A 22,386-nucleotide genomic window follows, 5' to 3' on the forward strand; every position below is an offset into this window, starting at 1 on the left:
GTGTTGATCCATTGTGCCTTCCAGAATGATGATATCACTCAGGGAATGTCCCTCAGCCTGGTCTCTTCTGGCAATTGTTGCAGGCTGTTTGCTTTCAGACATTTCATGTTGTACTTGCCAATAGCCATCTTTCTGATGGAGCATAAAACATGATCTGAGAAGGCCACCTGTTGGCATCCAGTGGACATCCTGTTGAGGTACTGGCATGCAAATTCCAGCCTTTGTCAGCATGGGTGCATGAACCAGGTGCCTGCTACAAAGGCCCATATGCAGCAACATTTGCTGAGCATTTGTTAAGAAGATACTGATGGTAACCCCTTGGTTCATCTGGACAGTCAGTTGTTTCACAGTTGCACATCTATTTGCTCATACATATCTCAGCAACTGCCATTCACCTCTGTCATCTATGGCCTGTGGTGCACCATGTTTGCTTCGGCACTGGTTTTGGATTGTGGGATTTTGCCATACACAGTATACTTTAACTATGACAGCATATGAACAATTTACAAACTTAGCCATTTTGGAAATTCTTGTGCTCTTGGTCTGAAAGTCAATGATTATGCCCTCTTGGAAATAAGATAAATCACTCCATTTCCATATTATGACAACAACTGCACTGTTTTCTGTGTCCCCCCAACACACTTTATATACCATCCACTACCAGCACTGCCACCAGCTGTCTGTGAGTGGTTATTGCACATTGATGTTGAACATTGATGGTCATAAGAATAATGTGACTAGACTCTGTATAAATAATTCAAATGAGTAACAACTCTAAATGAAAGAAATGTAGTCTGTGTTATGACCAGTTTTTGTTACAAGGTCATTCTCAGGTGTTCAATAACTGCTTAATGCAACAGCTGTCTGATTCTGAACTCACCACTTATTTGCACACTGGTCATTACTAGATTTAAAGCACAGATGGTTTTGTGACAAGACATCTAGTGCTGTTAGTTCTGCAAGAAGACATCTGTTGTGTTAAACAATTCCTGAACACTTGAAAATGAACTATGGATGCAAAATCTGTATTTTAAGTTGACTGACCTGCCAATAATGTTTCTTGGTTGGCTTCTTCTGTCCAAAGTTGGCTGCAAAGATCTTTATGTAATTGTTAAAATATTTGTACACTGCATTGTTGGACTACATTTTTAAGTAAATATCTGTTTATTATCTTTGTCTGTCACAATTATGATCAAATACATACATAAAAAAAGTTTTGCATCACGTCAGTTCCGAGACGTCTGGAAGCTGTATAGAAAATTGGAATAGAGATCAACATAAACATCATTTCTGCACTTTTTATTGCTCATGAAAACCACACATTGCACATTGTACCACCATACAGCGAGACCTTTGGAGCTGGTGATCCAGGTTGCTGTACACACCAGTACCTCTAATGCCCAGAAGCACATCCTCTTGAACTGATGCATGCCTGTATTCACTGTGGCATACTATCCACAAGTTCATCAAGGTATTGTTGGTACAGATTGTCCCACTCCTTAATGGCAATTCGGTGTAGAACCCTCAGAGTGGTAGGTGGGTCACATTGTGCGTAAACAGCCCTTTGCAATCTATCTCAGGCATGTTCGACAGGCTTCATGTCTGGAGAACATGCTGGCCACTCTAGTTCAGTGACGTCATTATCCTGAAGGAACTCATTCATGAGATGTGCATGATGGGGGCACAAATTATCGTCCATGAAAACGAATGCCTCCCCAATATGTTGCCAATATGGTTGCACTATCAGTCAGACAATGGCATTCACATATCGTACAGCCATTATGACGCCTTCCATGACCACCAGCAACATATGTTGGCCCCACATAATGCCGCTGCAAAACCTCAGGGAACCTCCACCTTGCTGCACTCACTGGACAGTGTGTCTAAGGCATTCAGCCTGACCAGGTTGCCTCCAAACATGTCTCCAACGATTGTCTGGTTGAAGGCATATGCGACACTCATCTTTGAAGAGAACGTGATGCCAATCCTATGCTGTCTATTCAGCCTGTTGTTGGGCTCATCTGTACCACATTGCATAGTATCATGGTTGCAAAGATGGACCTTGCCATGGATGTTGGGAGTGAAGTTGTGCATCATGCAGCCTATTGCACACAGTTTGAGTCATAACACAACATCCTGTGGCTGCACAAAAAGCATTATTCACTATGGTGGTGTTGCTGTCAGGGTTCCTCCAAGCCAAAATCCATAGGTAGTGGTCATTCACTGCAGTAGTAGCCCTTGGGTGGCCTGAGTGAGACACATCATCGACAGTTCCTGTCTCTGTATTTCCGCCACATCCAAACAACATCGCTTCGGTTCACTCCAAGACGCCTGGACACTTCTCTTGTTGAGAGCCCTTCCTGGCACAAAGTAACAATACTAACATGATTGAACTGTGGTATTGACCATCTAGGCATGGTTGAACTACAGACAACACGAGCCATGTATCTCCTTCCTGGTGGAATGACTGGAGCTGATCAACTGTCAGACCCCCTCTGTCTAATAAGCTCTTCTCTTGCATGCTTGTTTACATCTTTGGGCAGGTTTAGTGACATCTCTGAACAGTCAAAAGGCTCTGTGAAACAATATCCACAGTCAATGTCTATCTGCAGGAGTTCTGGGAACTGGGGTGATGCAAAACATTTTTTGATGTGCGTATATATCAATTTTTGTACATTTCACACAATAGATAAATTAATCTTCATGCAAGTGGCAGTAATATGTTGTCTACCATCAAGAACTGTTCCATACAAATGATTTATCTGTGTAATTCATTCATATGTTGGTGTATGTGCTGATGTTGAACTGTACATGCCTGAGCCCTGATTGCTTCAACATTACTGGATGATTTTTCAGCACAGACTCACTTGAAATAATAATGATTGACACTGAGTTTTATATGCTGATTACCAACTGACTGACATAGCAGTGTACACTTTTAATACTCATGAATGAGTTGTTGTTCCTTGGTAGACAATGCTAATTTAAAGATGTGCAAAGGACAGTCTCCACAAAACATTAATATACACAGTTATAACATTTGAGATAATTTAGGAGTACAGGATACAATTCACCCACTAGTAGAAGCGTTGAGCTGTCAACAGGCACACAAAATAGGATAAAAGCTTTGCTAGCTTTCAGACGAACCCTTTAACAAGCTTTAGTACACACACACACACACACACACACACACACACACACACACTTGTGCAGCTACATTATTCGGTGTGCTAAACACATTGTGCTTGGGGCCTCGTCAAGGCTGGGGCAAGGGGTTGTGTTAGGTAGGGTGGGTAGAGGAAGAAAAGAGGTTGGAAGCAGGAGGAGGAGTTGAAGAAGGGCGGCAAGTGGCCCAGATGAAGGCACAAGCGTGCAGGATGGGACTGCAGAAGAGAGAGACAGCAGTCGCACAAGGGTGTGAGTGGGGGGGGGGGGGGGGAGGTGATTTTTGCCAAACCCATTGTATTTTTAATAAAGCCACATATGGCCCCTGTGATGAGCTTGGTGAACCTGAATTTCGTGAGCTGTGGACTGGTGAGCACCACCAGATCTCTGTAACCATAAGGTCTGGGTATGCTTCAGGAACTACCATGTGGCACAGTGGTATAACACGTTTCTTCACTCAACTGCCTGGATTGTGGAGATGGTATAAACCTATATTAAAAAAGGAAATCTTTCTCCAGGTGTGCTACATGCTGATGATATGCATGGCTGTTGCAGTAGAACTGTCATAAGTGGGCAACCTCTGGGGACCTGCTGCACCTCATTTGTATAAGGCTTACCCAGAAAGTGAGCCTGCCAGATGGAAACTTACTTCCCTAGCTGCTCATGGGACTTACATGAAACCAAAATCACTATTTCCTATTCCTAGCAGTTTCTACACTCCTGGAAATTGAAATAAGAACACCGTGAATTCATTGTCCCATGAAGGGGAAACTTTATTGACACATTCCTGGGGTCAGATACATCACATGATCACACTGACAGAACTACAGGCACATAGACACAGGCAACAGAGCATGCACAATGTCAGCACTAGTACAGTGTATATCCACCTTTCGCAGCAATGCAGGCTGCTATTCTCCCATGGAGACGATCGTAGAGATGCTGGATGTAGTCCTGTGGAACGGCTTGCCATGCCATTTCCACCTGGCGCCTCAGTTGGACCAGCGTTCGTGCTGGACGTGCAGACCGCACGAGACGACGCTTCATCCAGTCCCAAACATGCTCAATGGGGGACAGATCCGGAGATCTTGCTGGCCAGGGTAGTTGACTTACACCTTCTAGAGCACGTTGGGTGGCACGGGATACATGCGGACGTGCATTGTCCTGTTGGAACAGCAAGTTCCCTTGCCGGTCTAGGAATGGTAGAACGATGGGTTCGATGACGGTTTGGATGTACCGTGCACTATTCAGTGTCCCCTCGACGATCACCAGTGGTGTACGGCCAGTGTAGGAGATCGCTCCCCACACCATGACGCCGGGTGTTGGCCCTGTGTGCCTCGGTCGTATGCAGTCCTGATTGTGGCGCTCACCTGCACGGCGCCAAACACGCATACGACCATCATTGGCACCAAGGCAGAAGCGACTCTCATCGCTGAAGACGACACGTCTCCATTCGTCCCTCCATTCACGCCTGTCGCGACACCACTGGAGGCGGGCTGCATGATGTTGGGGCGTGAGCGGAAGATGGCCTAACGGTGTGCGGGACCGTAGCCCAGCTTCATGGAGACGGTTGAGAATGGTCCTCGCCGATACCCCAGGAGCAACAGTGTCCCTAATTTGCTGGGAAGTGGCGGTGCGGTCCCCTACAGCACTGCGTAGGATCCTACGGTCTTGGCGTGCATCCGTGCGTCGCTGCGGTCCGGTCCCAGGTCGACGGGCACGTGCACCTTCCGCCGACCACTGGCGACAACATCGATGTACTGTGGAGACCTCACGCCCCACGTGTTGAGCAATTCGGCGGTACGTCCACCCGGCCTCCCACATGCCCACTATACGCCCTCGCTCAAAGTCCGTCAACTGCACATACGGTTCACGTCCACGCTGTCGCGGCATGCTACCAGTGTTAAAGACTGCGATGGAGCTCCGTATGCCACGGCAAACTGGCTGACACTGACGGCGGCGGTGCACAAATGCTGCGCAGCTAGCGCCATTCGACGGCCAACACCGCGGTTCCTGGTGTGTCCGCTGTGCCGTGCGTGTGATCATTGCTTGTACAGCCCTCTCGCAGTGTCCGGAGCAAGTATGGTGGGTCTGACACACCGGTGTCAATGTGTTCTTTTTTCCATTTCCAGGAGTGTATGATCCATTGGGTAAAGTATTAAAACCAAATCCTTAAGAGATCTTGTGTGGCTCCTCCACCTGGGACATTTGTAAATGTAAGGGAAATCAGTAATAGAAACAGACCACACGCTGTGGTAGACAATGTATTTATTATTGTAAATGCATAAAAGATTCCTTTTGAAATCTGTCACCATTCTATATCGATAAAGCTCCAGACGGACTTGCAGGACAGCTTAAATCTATGAAGGGACTGTGCTGTAGTCCACTCCTGACTGAGACACTGAAAGCTACCCAAGGGACCAAGTTGTTAAATGCTAAACTGCTTAGAAAATACAGCCTATGTTGTCAACACTGAGTTGCACATTGGGCTAAATTATTGTAAATGAGTTGTGATATGCCAGGACATTATGATTATACAGGATAATTATAATTAAAATTCCAGTTTCAAAGCACTGTAAAAAACAGAATTTCAGCTCAGAATGATGTAAAATTTGAACAGGATATTATTGAAGAATGGGGAAATGCTATGGAAACAAAAAAGTTTTAACAAAATTTGCCCCAAAAGTCTCATAATGTAAATGAGTTTGACAAATGGCAGATGAATCACAGTATGATGGCTATGGTGTGAGTTTCACACACTATGTGATCAAAAGTATTCAGATACCCCCAGAAACATATGTTTTTCATATTAGGTGCATTGTGCTACCACCTACTGACAAGTACTTCATATCAGTGACCTCAGTAGTCATTAGACATCATGAGAGAATAGAATGGGGCACTCTGCCGAACTCACAGACTTCAAACATGGTCAGGTGATTGCGTGTCACTTGTGTCATATGTCTTACTTGAGATTTCCACACTCCTAAACATCCCTAGATCCACTGTTTCCCATGTGATGTTGAAGTGGAAATGTGAAGAGACATGTACAGAACAAAAGCATTCAGGCTGACCTCATCTGCTGACTGACAGACCGCCAACAGTTGAAGAAGGTCATAATGTGTACCAGGCAGACATCTATCCAGACCATCACACAGGGATTCCAGACTGCATCAGGATCCACTGCAAGTACTATGACAGTTAGGTGGGAGGTGAGAAAACTTGGATTTCATGGTCAACCGGCTACTTATAAGCCACACATCACGCTGGTAAATGCCAAAGGAGTGTAAACATTTTATGATTGAACAGTGGGAAAATGTTGTGTGGAGTGACGAATTATGGTGCGCAATGTGGCAATCTGATGGCAGGGTGTGGGTATGGCAAATACCCAGTAAACATCATCTGCCAGTGTGTGTCATGCTAACAGTAAAATTTGGAGGCAGTGGTGCTATGGTGTGATCATGTTTTTCATGGAGGGGGCTTGCACCCCTTATTGTTCTGCATGGCACTATCACAGTGCAGGCCTACATTTATGTTTTAAGCACCCTCTTGCTTCCCACTGTTGAATTCGGGAATGGCAATTGCATCTTTCAACATGAGTGAGCACCTGCTCATAGTGCACGGTGTGTGGTGGTGTGGTTACATGACAATAACATCCCTGCAATGGACTGGCCTGCACAGAGTCCTGACCTGAATGCTATAGAGACCTTTGGGATGTTCTGGAATGCCGACTTTGTGCCAGGCCTCACTGACTGACATTGCTACCTCTCCTCAGCGCAGTACTCCATGAATAATGGGCTGCCATTTCCCAAGAAACCTTCTAGCACCTGATTGAACATATGCCTCTGAGAGTGGAAGCTGTCATTCAGGTAAGTGTGGGCCAACACCATACTGAATTCCAGCATTACCGATGGAGGATGCCATGACTTGTAGGTCATTTTCAGCCAGGTGTCCGGATACTTTTGATCACATAGTGTACTTTGCAATGTGCATGACCACACAAGTTTGACACTGTTGGTTGCATAAACCCATTCACCATGGAAAGGTCAAACTGCATTTGATGGGAATAATTGGTTTATAAATGTCCGGAGGTCAAAAACTGCATAAAAAACTACATTGACACCAGTTTTTAATTTTCTTGCACAGATTTGGAGGATGTGTAGTAAGTATAATTCCCATCTACATGCTTCAGAAAAGCTGGTGCTGTGGATAGGGGATCCAGATGAGTTGTGAAACAGCCATTGAAATTGAGCATGTTATTACTCAGCTGCATGTAGTGCCAGTGGGTGCTTAACTCTGTTCTTGGTAGCAGTTTAGTGGTGGCCATTCATTCTGGTGGATGGATGTCTGATGGTCATTCCCACATAAAATACTGTGCAGAAATTGCAGCACAGCCGGTATTTGACATCTACATCTACATATATACCCCACAAGCCACCATATGGTGCATGGTGGAGGATACTCTGTACCATTTCCTTTCCTGTTCCACTCACAAATAGAGCAAGAGAAAAATGACTGTCTATATACCTCTGTATGAGCCGTATTTTTTCATATCTTATCTTTGTGGTCCTTGTGCAAAACCTAAGTTGGCACCAGTATCATCATTCTGCAGTTAGCTTCAAATGCTGGCTCTCTAAATTTTCTCAATAGTGCTCCTCATAAAGAACATTGCCTTCCCACTGGTGATTTCCATTTGAGTTCTCAAAGCATCTCTGTAATACTTTCCATGTTGCTTGAATCTACCAGTAACAAATCTAGCAGACTGCCTCTGAATTGCTTCAATGTCTTCCTGTAATTTGACCTTGTGTGGATCCAAAACATTCAAGCAGTACACAAAAATAGGTCATGCTGGCATCCTAAATGCTGTCTGCTTTACAGATGAACCACACTTTCCTAAAATTCTCCCAATAAAGTGAAGTCAACCATTCACCTTTCCTACCATAATCCTCACATGCTAATTCTATTTCATACTGTGTTGCAGTGTTATGCCCAGATATTTAAACAGTATGACTGTGTCAAGCGGTACACTACTGATGTTGTATCTGAACATTATGGGTTTGTTTTTCCTACTCATCAGTACTAACTTATATTTTTCTATGTATAGAGTAAGCTGCCATTCAGCACACAAACTAGATATCTTGTGTGAGCCATCCCATATCAGTCTACAGTCACTCGTCTTTGAAACCCTCCCATACACCACAGTATCATCAGCAAAAAATCACAGATTGCTGCCCACCCTTTCCACCAGATCATTTATGTACATAGAAAATAACAGCAGTCCTAACACGCTTCCCTGGAGCACTCTTGTTGATACCCTTGCCTCTGATCAACTCTTGCCATTGAGTAAAATGTACTGGGTTCTATTACTTGAAAAGACTTAGAGCCACTCACATATCTGGGAACCTATTCTGTATGCTCATACCTTCATTAACAGGCTACATTGCGGTGCCATGTCAAATGCTTTTTGGAAGTTTAGATATATGGCATCTGCCTGTCGCCCTTCATCTATAGTTCACAGTATATCAGGTGAGAAAGGGCAAGCTGAGTTTCACATGAGCAATGCTTTCTAAAATCATGCTGATTCATGGACATAAGTTTTTTGGTCTCTAGGAAATTTATTATTTTTGAACTCAGAATGTGTTCTAGATTTCTGCAGCAAACTGATGTTAATAATATGGGTCTGTAATTTTGCAGATCCGGTCTGTTACCCTTCTGATGTACAGGAGTCACCTGAAGTTTTTTCCAGTCATTTGGGAATATGCACTGGGTGAGAGAGCCACAATAAATGCAAGCTAAGTAGGGGGCCAATGTCATAGAGCATTCTTTGCAAAAACAAAATGACCTGGCGCTCATCTGTTTTCAACTCTTTCAGTTGGGTTTCTCCACCAGACAAGCTAATTACTATGTTGTCTATGTGGCATACATTGCTGCTATTACAGGTGATCCTGCCTCTGATGGGATAGGATAAGCCTGTGATACAACAGAAGTAGGATGTGCTGGTCAGGTGAATTGAGTAGAGATATGACACCTATGGCAAGTCTTTGGGTGTGTGAGTGGCATAGCCATGGACGATGATGTTGTGTAGGTTGGATCAGTGGGAGTATATCACTTTAGAAGGGGCAGGAATGACTGTAGCAGGATGTTTCTCAGTTTTGTGCACAGTGACACATAACCTAAGTCCTAGTGAGGGGGTTCCAGTCTTCAACAGTACTGTATGATGAGATGATGCTCGTTTGCAACTGATTCTTGGAGGTGTTGGAAGGTTTAGTACTGACCTTCAGTGTACTGCCCAATGGAATTATCTTCACAACATATATAGTATATATGGGTTGTTGGGCTATATGGGAGTGATTTGTGGTGTGGAAGTGGTGACACTTGTCAAAACATTGGTACAAACTTCCTTTACCACATTTATGTCACATAATGGCATCCTTCCCTCATAAAGGCCGAGTCGTCCGTCTTTTGTTACTGTTTTATAACTTACATCTTCTTTGTCTCTTCCATATTATTCATGCATATCTTTTACTGTGTGTTCCTTCATGTCTTTGTTATGCACACCATCACCAGCCATGACAAACTTGGTCATGCATGACTTTTGGAGCACCCTACAGCACAACTACAGTTGCTTTGACTGTAGAGCATGTTACCCCCTGAAACGATCATCAGCCAAATCACAGTTACACGTCATCAAGGAACAATTTACTGCATTTCATTTCCTAATCAACTGACCGTTGCTCACACATTGCTGTCATCATTATTTTATGCCATTCGCTTCTTTCCTTGTGTGTGACTATGTTTTTGTTTCCTAATCCAGTCCTTATTAATGCTTCCATTTGTTCATTTCCCACATCTGTTTCACATATTTCTTTTATTTTATTTATTTTTAGCCGGACCTCATCTCCAGCTATCTACATCAGTTCAGAGAAGTGCCCTCATCCTTTGCCAATACCTACCCCTACATCCTACTCCTTATCTGCTCCTAAGCCATGGAATCCTCCCCATTGGCCTACTCATTGCTGTTGATGCAACTTTTCTGTATACCAACATCTCCCATGCCCATGGTCTTGCTGCTATTGAACACTACCTCTCTCAGCACCCTTCTGACTCCAAACCCACTACTTCATTCCTCATAAGCCCATCCAATTACATCCACACACATAGCTACCACTCCTTTGAGGTGAAGATATATAAATAAATCCACAGCAAAGTCTTGAGGCACCTGCATGGCACATTTCTATGCCAATCTGTTTCTGGGCCACCTATAGAAAGCCTTCGTAGCCTCCAAAAACCCCAGATCCTATGTTTGGTTCAGGTTCATTGATGATACCTTCATGATCTGGTCCTTGGTCCAGGACACACCTTCTCTCCCATTTACTTCTCCTGGTCTTCCTCAACCCAGTGTGCCATCTTCCAGGACAGTTATCTCCATCTCTTGATGGCCCCATCTATAACTCTGACCATATCAAGTCCACTAACCCTCAGCAGCAGGCTAGTTGCCCATTGATAGTATATCTGCAGTAATGAGCATTCTCTTTTCCAGTATGCTGAAGGATCTCACAAAGATCATCACAGACAGGCACTTTCCCTTAAACCTACTGTGCGAACAGATTTCTCATACCATATCCTCACACATTGTGGGAAAGCAAGTAGAATTAATAGTTAGTGGCAGTGTTACTACAACTGGGAGAGAGTGAGACTACCCTCACTCTCCCTTCATTCTCCACTGATAAGCCAAACACATGAACTACAGTCTGGGCATGCCACAGTACTCTTCTGCAACAGCCTACTAAAAATTCCTGAGAATTTAAAATCATGTAATTTGTTATGAAGATGGTTCAGAAACCGTTATATGTAATTAATCTTCAGTTTGAACCTCCTCTTTTCAATAGGTTCCACAAAAATTGATACTTTACTAAAGTTTTAAATCTGGTTTGTTTATTTGTCCAAGAATCATTTTAGTACATTGTTTGTACATGTGATATAGGACAGTGGTAAACCTAGTTAATTTACAATACAGTAGTCATTCTGACTTCATTGTTGACATGATTAAAATGCATAATAATATAGGTTTGTGTACCACATTGCTTCTACATGTGATAATAGCAGTTATTAAGTGAGATGACATGATAAACACAATGTAAACTATATTATGAATTGATAATTAGTAAAATTTGGTAAATGAGGTTTACTTGTTATGGTGTTCCATAAATTCAGACAAAGAATAGAAGAAGTGGTCAAGCAAAAACTGTTTTAACTTTATTTTAAATGCATTTAATGTTGGTATGCATTTTAGGTAAGAAGGCAAATGCATATGTAGCATAGCTCCAGTATGATACACTCCTCTTTTGCATAAGTTTGTATTTACAGTGTTCATGTGTAGGTTCATCTTCAGCCTACTTTCGTATGTGTGTGTATCATAGTTGTGTCTGAAGAGAATTTCCTTTTTTAAGATGCCCCTTTTTGTGAAAATTATTACTTTGTATATATACAAGGAAGGCAGCAGCAATATTTTGAGAGTTTTAAAAAGGGATCTACAGGAATCCTTGCATTTAGCTTTTATGTCATCCTGATCATCTTTTTCTGTATTTTAAATGTTTTTGTTGAATTTGTGGAATTCCCCAAAACATTATTCAGTATATAAGTAACAACTGTATGCTACAATGGTACATTGTCAGCACTGAAGAGCAGCTTGTATTCTGAGTGAGGATCCTAACAGCAGTCTCTTATTTAAATTGTTTAGGTTCGCCTCCCACTTCAGATCTGCCTGAACATGAATGCCTTGACATTTTTACTGCAGCCTCCAGCAGATTTTCCTCATTCTGTGACTTAATTAGGATATTAGTGTAATCTGTAAAGAGTACAGTGGTTTCATCAGGCATTTTACTAGCCAAGCCACATATATGCAGCAGAAATATCACAGGTCCCAGAACTGACCCTTGTGGGACTCCATACTTGATTTTCTCCTCATCACTGTAAAAACTAATTTTTTTATGTTTCACTATCTTTGTGTTTTATTTCTGTACTCTGTTGATGATTACTGAGATATGACTGGAGCCACCTTTCAGACTGGCCTCTAATTCCATAATTACTTAATTTACCCAAGAGAATGCCTTGATCAATAACATCAAAACCTTTACTTAGATCCAGAAGTATCCCAGATACATGTTTTTCTTATCATCCACTGCTTTTAATACTTCATTTAATAAGGCAAAATTTGATGTCTGAGTTGACTTTCCAGCTCTGAACCCATGTTGGGAGTCACTTATCAGACTCTCTTTATTTAAGGAAACTGTTATTCTTCTAAGGAACATTTTTTCCATAATTTTGCTGAAGCCTGACAATACTGAAAGTGGCCTATAATTAGCAATATCACCTTCTTATACAAAGGTGTTACTTTTGCAGTCTTTAGATTATTCGGAAACACACCACTCTCAAAAGAATAATTTACTATGTCTGTTAGTGGTTCCACAATAAATGTTGTGCTAACTTTGATAATAACATCTGGTACCTAATCAACACTCGGTGAATATTTATTAGGTAATTCTTTTAGGATTCTTGACAGTTCCTCAGGTGTCACTGGATACGTGGAAAATGTATTTGGATGAATTTTTTTATCTGAGTGACTGGCTGGCTGTTTGTCAAGGTGTGTATTTATTAACTTCTGTGCTATATTAAAAAAATATTTGTTGAAAGCACTAGCCACATGTTTGGGGTCAGTTAGTTTACTTTTAGTCATAATCAGCTCAATATTATTGTGGTTAACTGGCCGAGTGCCCATTTCTTTTCTTATATATTGCCAGGTTGCTTTATTTTCATTCTTGGAGTTACACAATATTTCGTCATTTTCTAGATTTTTTTGCTTTTGAAATAACTCATGTTGTATTCTTTTGTATCTTTTGAAATATGTAGTAAAGTCAGGATTAGTATTTTGCTTAGAGCACTCATACAATCTCCTTTAAAATAAATAGAGTGAATAAGATATAATTTTAGGTAAAGAACTAGAATTCTCTCAGATACAGATTTATTAGCACTTCACTTCTACACAGATACAAGTCCGGAGGCTTACTGCCATTAGTGGCCAACATCCTCCCAAAGCCCTCTCCTCGAACATAGCACACTTACACACTGAACAAATATCGATATTTATGGCACTCTATGCCACATTGTCCCCCCCCCCCCCCCCCCCGCACGCTGTATGGAGTACGTCCCTGTGAATGGGAGGGGGGGGGTGAGAAGTTAGGAAGGTAATGTACAGTTCTTCAGTTCTTCTGCATCAGGCAGAAGCAGTCAACTGGTAGGAGACTGGGGGGTGAAACCCGGTACATCGACAGTGAAGTCAGCAAGCAACACCGGCGGCTGAAGACGACGTCCCATCCTGGAGTGTAGGTGTAGCACTTTGTCAGCAGGCAGGCAGAGAATCACCTTGCCAGAAGGCCTAACAAAGGCACGTAAATTGCCACACGCAGCACTTGTGCTCAATTTAAAGTGGCGCACCACATGAGTTTCTGCACTTCCTCCCCCAACATTGTCACACGTGAGCACCACACACACCGTATCGCCATCTACGACAACAGATAATTTATTTATGTCATCAGGGTGTACATGTGTTGTGAATTCTTGGGTGGCACCTGTACGAGCAATGGTAGGGAGGCAGGGAGGTGTGGGAAAGCCATGGCAGGGGGAAGCATCTGCAAAGAGGGGGGTGGCAGGTGCACTGGACTGCGCAGGCAACAACCTCAGGCGATCAGCTGACGGATGAGGGAGCGTGACCGAAGGCAACGAGGAGCCAGTGTGGATTGAACAGCATGACAAAGAGCTGTCACACGAAGATGGTAACACAATGGTAGAATCTGAGTGGTTCGCAGTTCGACTGCAAGGGCTATGAGGAGTGAATCCTCAAAAAGATTGGCCACTCGAATTAGATGAACGCGGAGAAGAAGCAGTACTCGGCAGAGAAGCACGCTGTGGAGAATCAATACCCGAATATATAGTATGAGAAGATGGATGGCTGCTCGAAGCAGGAGTGAGAGAAATAGGGGCAGAATCAGGGAGGTTCACCTGAGGCTCAATGAAAGCTGGTTTCACTCAGTTGAGTGAGACCGTGGTTACAGAGTCTTTTATGAGGAGATCCATGTCATTCTTGGAGCGTTTGACGACCTTGTAAGGACCTGTGTAGGGCAACTGAAGCGGGGCTTTGACTGAGTCATCTCTGAGAAATATGTACTCACAAGAGTCTAGCGTGGGAGGTATGTACATGCGCGGAGGTGTATGAGTAGCCAGAGGTGGCGGCTGAATTTTGCTGCAGTGCAAGCGCACTCGCTCGAAAAGTGAAGGGAGTTGAGAGGGCCATGGAAGTGGGGTGGGAGTGAGTAATTCTCCAGGCAAAACCAGAGGTTGGCCATACACAAACTCGGCTACGGAACCCTCGAGGTCTTCCTTGAAAGACGCACGAAGGCCAAGAAGCACGAAGGGCAGTGCTTCTGTCCATAGTGAGTCATGGCAACGCAAGGCAGAGTTTAAGGTGCGATGCCATCACTCGACAAGCCCATTGCTTTGGGGGTGGTATGCGGAAGTATGAATTTTGACAATACCAAACATTTTACATTAGTCAGAGAAAACTGTAGACTCGAATTGTCGTCCCTGTTAAGTGGTGAGGTAAACAGGTGAGCCAAATTTAGAGATCCACGAATCTAAGAATGCTCGACTTACTGTCTCAGAGGTAATGTTTGGAATAGGCACAGCCTCAGCCCACCGAGTCATCCTGTCAATAGCTGTAAACAAGTAACGGAAACCCTCGGAGGGGGGCAAAGGGCCTACGAGGTCCACATGAACATGTCGAAACCGGCCTGGCGGTGGGGCAAAACAGCCAAGGGGTGGGAAAGTGTGCCTGGAAACTTTGTTCTGTTGACACAACATGCATGCACTGGCCCAAGACTGACAGTCGCAGCGCATGTCTCTCCACACAAACTGTTCAGATACCAGACAGGTGGAAGCTTTGACACCGGGGTGTGCTAATGTGTGTAATTTGTCAAAGACCTGGTGTTGAAGGGGCTTAGGAATGAATGGTCGCAACATACCAGTCGATTCATCACACCACACTAAGTCAGATATGCCAGGGAAAGTAGAGCGTACCGGTTGGAGAGAGGAGCTGTGGTACGAAATTAAGTGCATGGTATCAGGGTCTGCCGATTGCAACCGAGGTAGGTCCATTAAGTCAATTAAAGTTGTGACAGCACCAACACATGAGAGAAAATCAGCAACCACATTGTCCGCTCCTCAGATGTAGCGAATGTCATTTGTACATTGCAAGATGTAATCGATGTGATGAAAGCGTCGTGGGGGCAGATCAGCCGCAGGATTTTTTATGGCAGGAACCAACGGCTTGTGATCAGTGAGCACATAGAAATCTCGTCCCTCAACATCAGTTCTGAAGTGTCTTATGGCCTTGTAAACTGCAACTAATTCTCTGTCGAATGCTGAGTATTTCTTCTGCGCGTTGTTTAGCTTTTCTGAGAAAAACTGCAGTGGGGTCGTAACATCATTGTATGAGTGACTCAGTACTGCGCTGACAGCATTGTCACTAGCATCAGTAGTGATAAACATTGTGGCGTCCACACGTGGGTGAGCAATAGTGGCAGCGGAGGCCAACAGCTGTTTGAGTTCGTTAAATGCCTTGTCCATGTCTGGTGTCCATGGGACCTGGCGGGTGCCAGAAATTTGTGGGAGAGTGAGAGCATCTGTGAGAGGAGCCTGCACCGCAGAAGTGTCTGGCAAATGTCTACGGTAATAATTAACTGTTCTGATGAACCTGCATAATTCCCTATAGGTCTGGGGGCGTGGCATTTCGAGAACAGGCATGATCTTGCCCTGCGGTGCTGTCAGACCATCCGACGACACAACATAACTTAGGAATGTGACGGATGACTGGTGCAATTGAGTCTTTTTATTGTCCAGTTCAATACCAGCGGCTGCTAAAATATCTGTCACGTCTTGAACACACTCCTCACTCTGTTCCAAAGTAGAAGCAAAACCCAATATGTCGCCCATGTATATGAAACAAAAGTCTAGATGGGATAAAGTTTGATTGATGAAATGCTACCATGTTTGGGGGGCATTTTTCAACCCAAACGGCATAAATTTGTATTGAAACAGCCTGAATGGAGTGGTTATGGCAGCCTTTTCAATATCCTACAGAGCCATAGGAATCTGATGAAATGCATGCTTACAGTCCGAACTGTCACTCGGCGGAGAGAAAGGAATATGTTTGTTTAGTCTGGGGTAAAACATGGTATTTTGCACAAAATCTAGTGACAACTGATAGTGCTTGAGGAAATCAATTCCGAGAATAGGTTCTTCAAATGTTGACACTGAAAACGTCCACTCCAGCTTGCACTCAGGCGAAAGTTTCACGGTATACAGAGTGAACTGGAACGCGGTAGGGTAGACAAGTTCATTGCACGAAGTACTGTTTTGTGTGGTTGCACTTTATTGGTTGCTAGGTGAACCATCAGCAGAGAGACGTCTGCACCAGTGTCTACCAGTAAACATACACCTGATTGTAAATTGCGAACATAAACTCGACCACACTTACTGTTGTTGTCCAAAACGGAATGCAACATTGGATGGTGCCTGTTGTTTACATCGCTGGAGGTGGCACCGCAGCCTACCTGCAGTTGGACTTTGGCTTGCTCCCCGAATCTTGCATGGAAGAAACAGTAAGTTTGGGTAGGCCTGTGCTCCTGTGGGTAGTTGCTAGATGACGGAGTATGTGACCCAGGGTCTTCCACAGAGGCCAATGCACTGTTGTTGCAGGGAGTTGAAGGTGCAGGCAGGGCAGCTAGTTTAACAAACTTGTTATTAGCAGCACCAGACAAGGGCATGGTGTCAGAAAGCTTCTTGGTGCAATCACATCCAGAATGCAGTGCACGGAGGTCACGTTGCCTGGCGAAGTGTGCTCTGTCGGCGGCGCATAAACGTTCATTTACTGACCTACCTTCATACGCAGAGATTGCAGTCTGGACAGGCAAAGGCAGCTTTTCTGTCCAGATTTCTGCGAGAGTGTCATCAGGCATAACTTGCTCATCGACAAGAAGGCGGATGCACCGCCACAGCTGGGACGGAGACCTGTCGCTCTTCGTAGATGAGCTGTCGCACATTTTCTCTCCTGGTTTTCGAGAAGCGCTCCAGTATTGTCTTTTTCCCCACAGCATACTTCCCTGCTGGGGGGGGGGGGGGGGGGGGGGGGGTGCTTTGACCAGATCGTAAATTAAATCGACGCGGTCATGAAGATGGTTCATGAGGCAGGCGAAGCGTGTGTCGTCGTCCAAAGCACAGAGATTGAATGTTTGCTCAACCAGGTTAAACCAGAAATCCGGGTGAGTGGGTTTGAAGTCTGGTAGTTTTGGCAGATTCAGCACTGCAGTCACTGCAGAGGTGTGCCTATTTCTTTGGACGGAAGTAGAGCATGCAGAAGATAGCGAGTCTGAGTTATTGGCATCCCGTAATGTGGGTATCACAAAATTCACTTGACGCCAGGGGGGCGGCTGAGAAGCGACGGACACTTGAACAGTGTGAGGATCGTAGTCAAAATGTGCATTCTCATTGATGTGGTAGCTCAGAGAGAAGCCACAAGTACTTAAGTACGCCGGTGAATGTCCATTATGCACATTGTATTCACTCGACCGTGAGTGGTGGGGCTGGTTGTAGATGTAATTACTGTCCAGCACAGAATTGTTGACTTGATTAGAAGCAACACAAGGATCCCACACATGTCCACTAGGCTGCACACTTGGTGTGATATTTGCTGTTTGGCGAGCATTGAGCACCTGTTGACTAGCTGGCGCGGAAGGATACACACATGGCGGGAACTGATTCGAGTTTGAATTTAGTACTGGATTCCAAAGTAGCAAAACTTTGCTCAATGCCATGAACTGTATTGAATTGTGTGTTTGACACAGAAGTAGGAATGTTCTGAACAACACTCTGTGGAGAACACGTGGAAAGGTCTAGGCTAACAAAGCCAGAGTCCGCGACCATTGGCGGTTGGAAGAAACTGGCGGCACTCGATGAGTTCCAATGCATGTTCGGGCTGAAGGATTCCGAAGAGTCTTGCGGCATGTCCACTATGATGGCAGGAGTGCTGGAGAGATGTTGCTGAAATCTGGGCGGCGGTGAGTGCTGAAAGGCCATTGTCTGAAGCTGAACAACGGCCCTTGCAATCGCGAAGAAACCCGAACTGGTAGGCGCGTAAATAACCTTTGGGCGGTAACTCGGATGCGTATTACACAAAAAACAGGGTCACCAGTGAGGGAATAAGATATATGGTAGTTGTAGGTAAACAACTAGAATTCTCTCAGATACAGATTTATTAGCACTTCACTTCTACACAGATACAAGTCCAGAGGCTAACTGCCGTTAGCGGCCAGCGGCCTCCCAAAGCCCTCTCCTCAAAGATAGCACACTTATACGCTGACCAAATATCGATATTTATGGCGCTCTATGCCACAAAATGATATCCTTATCCCTTTTGTAATCCACTTGTTTGTTTTTTGAGTAGAGGTAAACATAGTTATTTTCTTGGGATAGGCCATTTCAAATAGATGTTTGAATGTAGCCATAAACTTATCATATTTCTCATTGGTCTCATTACAGTCATATACATCTTTCCAACTTTCACCCTTCAGGAGAGAACACATTTTTTGTACTGAAATTCTTTATAGTGTGTTATATTCTACTGGGAATTGAGTGTCCTGAAATATTCATTTCAAGAATTTGAGCATTGTTGTCACTAAAACCCATGTTTACAACTTGTGTGTTGTAGGCATATTTGCATGTATGTATCAAGATCTGATCAATATTAAATGCAGAAGTTGGTGTTTCTTGAGTTGGTTCAGTTATCATTGCACTGATGTTGAACAATTATAGTATATTTATAATGTCATCTCTGAATTTATTGGATTTCGAGAAATCAATATTAAAGTCACCACATATAATTATATTTTTCTTGGGAGAGTGAATTTCTTCCAAGAGTTCCTCGATGCGATTGTAAAATACATTTTTGTCTCCATTTGGTGACCAGTATACACAAATAATAACTGTATTTTGCCTTGATAGTTCAGCTATAGAGAGCTCTATATCTTTTTGACAGGACAGTTTATGGAGTTTAGTTACACTATTGAATTCTGTATTTTCTATAACATATACACAGGCCCCCATGACTCGATATTTTCTAAAAAACGTGCTTGCAAGTTTGAACTGAGCAGTGTATGTTTGCTCTAATATATCTTGTTTGAACCAGTGTTCTGTTAAGCATAGTAGATAAATATCATTTACATCATTTAACATTATTTCTATTTCATTTAGTTTATTCAAGAGTGATTGAACATTTTGATGGAGCAATCTAAAATTAGGTACAGGGAGTAAATCATTTCTTGCTTGTCCACTTACCTCAATATTTGAGCTAGTGTACGTAGTGGGAAAAGTCCTTATGTTTTCAGGCATGGCATTCATGTTGTGTGACATATGGCTTGCTGGTTCACTGTATGTGGGTTCCTGTCTTTCTTCTGTTGAAATGTTCCCAATTTCCACTTTTGTTTGTTCTTTTTAAACCATCTGTCCATTAACGAATGCCTTATTGCTGCATTTGATGGCTTGAAATTTAGCCTAGTTAAGTGTGTTGTTGTGACTTTCTTTGAGCTTATTTTTGTTATATACTGCTCCATAATTGTCTGTTTTTTTGTGGGTTGCACTTTCACTTCAAGACTGGCACTTTTTTTCTGATTGTCCATTTGCAAATGCTTTTTCCCTGTACCTGTACTTGGTTTTTCAGTTGTCGCCATTTGTATGAAAGAAGCAAGCATATTACAAATGCGAATCTTTCCTTGTTTGTTTATATGTAAGCCATGAGTTGTATATTCATTTCTTTTGAGGCATTCAATGTGAAATTCACAGATAATCTCTTCCTACAAATGACTGTGGCAGTGTTGATTTTTTGCTAACATAATGCGATTTACAGATCTGATTTTTTTTCATGTAGGCCTTGTGCATCATGTGTAAGCGGTATTGGCTGAATTATTACATTCGTTTTGTGCATGAGTTTAAGTATATATTCCAATAAATCTATAAGTTTTGTCGAAAATTCTTCCAGAGGTTTTTCAGTGTCATTTGTACCACCAATAACGATTAATGTATTGTTAATGGAGAAGTTATCAGTTAATTTGTCCACTTGTTTCACAACTTCCTTAATTGGTGCACCAGGTTTTATAATACTTTGCACACTGAGTTTTTTATCTAATTTGCCTTGTACTATACTCACACAGTTTCTGTCATGACTGACACTTAAAATGAGCACTTTTTCTCCTTTTGTAGCAATTGTTTGAGGCCTAACAGGTTGCGAGTTTTCACATGAAACATGGATGATAAGAATTTTTCGCTTCACTTTGTTCACAATGATGTATTAGTGCTTCTGGACCCTTGAGTTTAATCTTCATAACACTGTTTTCTTCTTGCAACACTTTTTTAATTTCGTTCTCGAACACTTTAGACCACTCATCAGAAAATAACGGAATTTTCAGCGCAGTTTCCTTTGTCAGTGGTTCACATTTTGGTGTTTGAAGCTTAGTAATTTCCATTTTTGGTTTACTGATAAAAAACTGTAGACTGGATACTCGTTCATGTAGTTTTGATATTTCGTTCTTACAATTTGCACATGATTTCTTTTTACTGGAAATATTTACATTTTTCCAAGGAGATGTATGACATACTTTTGCACTCAAATCTGAAGACATGAAACTTCCTGGCAGATTAAAACTGTGTGCCCGACCGAGACTCGAACTCGGGACCTTTGCCTTTCGCGGGCAAGTGCTCTACCATCTGAGCTACCGAAGCACGACTCACGCCCGGTACTCACAGCTTTACTCCTGCCAGTACCTCGTCTCCTACCTTCCAAACTTTACAGAAGCTCTCCTGCGAAGACATGAAGTCAAAATTTTAATTATATTTGTGTTGTGATGTAAGAACATTTTGTAAAATTTCAATAGAAGTATTTTGCAGGTCATCAGTGTTTTGCCAAAATCCCACATCAACTGAAATTTGAAGCCTCAAGAGTTTAGTATCAAATGTGTTTTTGTATTAAAATATCATGTGGAAGGCTATACAGTGTTAAGTTCAATATTTACCAAGTTTATCCAAAAACTGTAAATTTTGGCCTAGAATACCATACATATAAGAGATGATCTACCATTTAGAATTAAGTTATGATATAGATATTACAGCACCATGTTCTGATTATAAAATAATAAAGATGAACCAAATTTCAGCAGATGTATGATTAAGATGTACAGCTCAACAGAAAGCACCATTCAGATTCCAGTGACTACCCCAAGTTTTAATTAAGAAATTGTACAAGTTATGTTATTTGAATAGAGAATCAAAACTTAAATCACATGTTCTTTAAACATTTATCTTCTGTAAGAATAATCAGGAAGTAGATATAATCCCATTTGGGAGAGTTATTAGAAATTTAATGTGACAAGAATGATGATTATCAAGTACATAGTTAGGTGCACTGGCAGTCAAGAAGTGAGTATCCCATTTGCCATTTGCACCAAGGACACATAGGCAGCCCCATCAGAACACTCAGAGACAGTGTATTGCATCCAATCAGGGAGTGTCAGTCGTTTGAAGCCTTGTTATGTATTCCCTCATGATGGTAGTTGTAACCATGAGCTCTAGCCTCAAATGGCTATATGCAGGAGAACTTTTAAGTTACCATGGGAGATACTGTGGTCATACACTATTCACATTGTATAGAACAGACTTTTCATTTGAATGTCAGACAATTATTTGCATAGTATGATCTGATTTAGCAAGTGTTTGTGTGCCACTCATATTCCAAAACTGCATTTTGGTGGAGCAGTAAACTTTTCATTTTTAGGTGAGCTAAACTGTCTTTGATAGATCTGGTAGATGTTTCATATAGATGGAGTTTGTAGAGCTGTGAGTAGGATCTGGATTCTGAGCTACACTGGGTGCTGGGGAAAGTAAACATTTTAGGTGAAATATTAGGATTTTGTGCAAGTGCTACAAAGGAGATTTGACTATATGGATTCTTTCTTGAAACTTTGGTTAAATAATTTCAGTAGCTACATCCTCATGGCATCACTGTATCAAGTAAGAATTTTTTTTCAGCTATGGAGAGATGAAAGTTTGGACAAGTGGAATGTA

General features: G+C 42.6%; 1 protein-coding gene across 1 annotated transcript in view; it reads left to right on the top strand.

The window, feature by feature from the left end:
• Nucleotides 1-22,386, top strand: part of LOC126183377 (protein unc-79 homolog) — an 852,060-nt gene that overhangs the window by 681,535 nt on the left and 148,139 nt on the right. The window lies entirely within an intron of this gene.

The sequence above is a fragment of the Schistocerca cancellata genome, chromosome 4 (assembly GCF_023864275.1).
Source record: "Schistocerca cancellata isolate TAMUIC-IGC-003103 chromosome 4, iqSchCanc2.1, whole genome shotgun sequence".
Lineage (NCBI taxonomy): Eukaryota > Metazoa > Arthropoda > Insecta > Orthoptera > Acrididae > Schistocerca > Schistocerca cancellata.